This window comes from Notothenia coriiceps, unplaced genomic scaffold (genome assembly GCF_000735185.1).
Source record: "Notothenia coriiceps isolate Sejong01 unplaced genomic scaffold, NC01 NC01_scaffold00002158, whole genome shotgun sequence".
Taxonomy (NCBI): Eukaryota; Metazoa; Chordata; class Actinopteri; order Perciformes; family Nototheniidae; genus Notothenia; species Notothenia coriiceps.
In genome coordinates, this window is record NW_011334859.1 from 1 (window position 1) to 4410 (window position 4410).

Here is a 4410-nt window from a genome sequence, read left to right on the forward strand (position 1 = left end):
CTGTGAACAACAAACTCAAGCAGCTAACCCCTGATCTGGCAAAGAAATATGAGGCTGATTTTCTTGTTTTCTATGAAAGAGCCAAGAAATACGTGAGTGAAAGGTATGACTTATCTGAGAACAGCTTTCATACAACAGCTCTCAAAACTGCTGTGTCCTATGGAGAATACAGTGATGCAGTCCAAGCCTGCAGCCTGAAAGACATTGACATGGATGGACTCTATGAGGAATATGGCATGGTGGTATCTATTCTCAGCTCTTCAGAAATGGAAGGATGCCACAGTGAGGATCTCAAACTGTTTTCCAAAGCAGAAGTCCCACTTGTGAATCTGAGGAAGGTCAGCGCCTATATCTTCTCCATCCCATGTAGCAATGCCTATACAGAACGTGTGTTCTCAATGATGACCTCAGCATGGAGAAATGAGAGAAATCGTCTGGATGTGGACAGTGTCAAGGCATAGCTGCAAATTTGTGTCAACTTCACATTTGAGTGCAAAGACATGTACCAGAGACTCCTTACACACAAAAAACTCTTGGAAGCAGCCAGGAAAGGCTAAAATTGATTTAACTTATGTTGGACAGCCATATGCCATACATTTTTGCATACATTCACAGTAAATATGTATTCAGTATGATAGCTGTCTAACAGAAGTTAAATCCATTTCTCACTTATTCTGACAATGTACTTAAGCCCAAATAAAAGAACCCAATAAAAAAGAGTTGTTAAATAATAGTGAAGTCACGTTGTAATAACAATAACTCATCTCTCTCAAGTTTTATTTTTCGGCTTTGCCAAAAGCCACTGCGTCAAGTGTCCTACTTGGGTTGCCGTCCGGAGTTGTCCAATATGGCGGACAATCTCGCACATGCGCACTGCAGATCGGGCAGGGGGACAGATCGGGTAGTGACAGGGACAGACCCTTCTCGGAGAAAGCACGTAAGCGGAACCCGGAAGTGGCCTTCGTGCCAAAGAGCAAGAGTGACACTGACCCCTCTTTATAAAGGTTGCCCCATGTGGTGATAGGGCTGAACAGTTTATCCTGCTACATGTCATGTGTATGAACCTTTGTTTAATATCTTGACTCTGCACTTATCTGGCCTCTCTGTGCTACACCACCCTCACACGCAGCACTGTGATCTCCCCCGAAGCTACAACATTTCACCTTGGCATCCTTTTCACATTTCCCATACTCGTGTTGGCCTCCAGATCTTGCACACCTTAGCTGTCCTTCACACTGCTGTGCAGTGTGCCCCATTCTTTGACATGTAACACGATGATAGGTTTGGGAATGTATTCCCTAACCCTGAAGTTTATAGTGTTTTCTTTAGTGTGCTATGCTATCCCTTTTGCTCTTGTGATCTCTGGTTCTTTGCCTCCTTTAATCTTGTTCAACATCTCCCATAGTCATATTTAATGACTCCTGAAAAGACTCAAATTAATATGTTTTTCCTATTGTTGGCTGCATCATTGTATCAACACTCGCTTGTTGTTCATAAACTTAGCATACTTTATTTCACCAATCTCTTTCTTAATTGCGTTAGTAAGTTTAATCGGGGGATATTGAAAACCATTTTGATATGATCATAACTTTCCACTCATGTTCTTGATTAGTCTATCTTCCTGTCTTTCCAAAATAAAAGAAGTTTTTGCAGGCCTTGCCATTTTCACTGTCATCCGACCAACTCCAAGTAGCCTTTTCAGCCTTGGCTAGATATCATCCACTCCACTTCATCCCTATTGCTTCCATCTGAGCTGGTTGACATGATGATGCAAATGTGCCACCAACATTAAATCCCACTGTGTTTTTCTCATTTCCTCCCGTTCTTCCTCTTGCTTGCAGGCTGACCTGTTGCAGTCCTGCCCGATGCTACAGACACTAAAGTACAGTAGAAGCTTCTGGATGTATCCTTTCAGAATAAAAGAGTAAGAAAGATATTATGTTGAAAACAAGGGGAAGTAGTAGAGCCCATTTATTCAAACTTTTTTTTGTTGTTCTATTAATTCCTGCCAGGATAACATGTGTGTTTAGCCTGTTCAGAGGTTTCAACCGTCATACAGTCTTTTTCGTCAAGGACATATGTTATGTAATTCATACCACCACTGTACCATCCTTGAAAAACATATAAATATTTATAAATGTAAATACCTACCCCCCCCCCTTGGGGGAATTCATCCACAAAAAACACACTGGACGCTGCACTAGGTCAGAACCCAGAGGAGACTGTAAGGTCCACCGCAGACGGACCACTTTTGGACGAAATGTCCTCTCTGTTAAAGGCAGCTCATTGTGGAATAGCCTCCCAACTGAGATACAGGATTGTCCCACTCTCAATAGTTTCAAAGGTCAACTCAAAGAATGGATGAGAAACAAACAGACGTGCAATAACCGCTAAATGCACTTTAACACAGGGGTATCTTATCTTGCACTTTTTGCATCGCTTGTATCTTCTCTTGCACTTTATATGTCGTTGCTGCTATATTGTATTACCATATCATAAATACTTGTGTATGCTGCTCTTGCTCTTTTGCACAACATGTATTTTGTTTTTGCTGTTTGTAAAATGTAATTTCCTTAAATGTTTTATGTGAGGGACTGCGGATATAAATTAGCTGAAGGTTAAATCTGGCACTGTTACGCTTGATGCATTTGATTGTTTTAAGTGTTCATTACAGTGCATTGTCCCTGCGAAATAAATGATTAAATAAAAATTTATGTTTTTTCAGTAATTTTATTTGTCAGAACCTAACCTAACAAAAAAAGTATACAGTAAAATTGTCTGAAAGCATTCAAGCAGCAACCTCCTAACAAAACAACAGAAAACACATTCTTACCCTGTTTTAAATTGTAAATAGTTTACAAATAATTTGATTTATTTAATTAACTTCCTCTATCACCTTTTTCTTTTTTTAAATGGAACACTGTGAATATACCAGGTCTGGTAGCTTTTTATGTATTTCAGACATATGAAGCTGTTTGGAGATTAGCAGACAGGGGCATCACATTATATAAGGAAATGTTTCGTGTTGCTTCTACTAAACACCTTCAAAGAAAAAGACAAGGCTAATTTACAAATGTATTAGTATATTTATGTTTGAGGATTGATCAGACATGTCAGTTCTCTGCCTCTGCTGAAGCCCTGTCCTTTTCTGCACCTGACAGAAGAAAACACACGTTAACACTGAACGGCACATCAACTCTGTTTGCAATATTTTGAACTGTTGAATGTATTCCTCAGAAACATCATCAACAATAAAGGCTGACCTTCAGATGATGGTACATTTACAGCAGGTCTGTTATATTCTAGTTTTTTTTTATAAAGCTCACATGAGGTGTGTGTGCCTGTCCACAGCGTCAAGTCGGTTACACACTTGGGGATCCACTTGAGGATGGCAGGCGAGACCGACTCCCCCCACTCACCTTCAGCTCGGTCCTGGATAGAATGAAGAACACACTGTGAGAAAAAAGTTCTGCAATATATTGTTAACATTCATTTTGGTTTTATTTGCAAACAAAACGCACACCATTAAGTACGCACCTTCAACACACTTTTATTTACATGTAACGTGCTGCCCAATTAATCCAAATGTAATACAACGATATGCTTGTTTGTTATAGATCCTCTTAAAAAAATCCAACAATGATCATTCAAAATTATTTTTCAATGATCATGTGAATCGCAAATCATATCACATTGGCAGTATCAGTCAATCACAACTAGTCATTTTTCTAAATTGTGCAGCCACAAAACAAAGTTTTGATAAAGTCACTCAACGTGACTGATCGTCATGCATATAAAGTCAAACATGCACTTAGAACAGATGAACTAAGGAAGAAGGAGTTGTTCTAGCAGACAGAAAGGACACGCCTGTCTCTACTGACACACTCTGGAGTTAGAGCACCTCCTCGGTGCTGAGGTACCCCTCTCTGGAGCCTAGGTAGGGGGACCGCTGTGTTTTTAGATTTTTACCATTCTCCTCATCAGTCGCTGGCTGGAGTTTAAGTTAAGAGAGTTGTCATGGTTACCTTGTGTCTCAGTACACTCAGTGTCATATCATGAATGCTATCCCTTCTGTTTGCAGGCACAGTAAGGAGAAAGAGTTGTGTGGTTGTGTGATCACCTGCTCAGCGGGGCGGTATTCACCGTGCTGCTCACAGCCGTCAAACACGTACTTCCCCGGGCCGGACGGCTGAGGAGAAAATAATCTGCTGTGATTGTTACTGAACACAATGTAAAACATGTTTTATTACAACCTGGGTTTTATTTGTGTGTATTGTGTTGCAGTGGCGAGCTTTCAGGGCCCTCTAGGCCCTCTCTGAGGGCATAAGATATTCTGAAAAATAATATTTGAAAATATTAAAAAAAGAAAAAATATTTCTTTAGTTATATTTTTCATTAGTTTTACCAACA

General features: G+C 40.0%; 1 long non-coding RNA gene across 1 annotated transcript; it reads right to left on the minus strand.

Annotated features, from left to right (window-relative positions):
- Positions 1–2732: 2732 nt before the first annotated feature.
- On the minus strand, positions 2733–4197 carry LOC104966004 (uncharacterized). The gene is made up of 3 exons (XR_800609.1): positions 4121–4197; positions 3327–3432; positions 2733–3154 (listed from the first exon to the last, which is right to left on the minus strand). It is a non-coding gene; the product is annotated as an uncharacterized lncRNA (long non-coding RNA).
- Between the last annotated feature and the right edge of the window lie 213 nt (positions 4198–4410).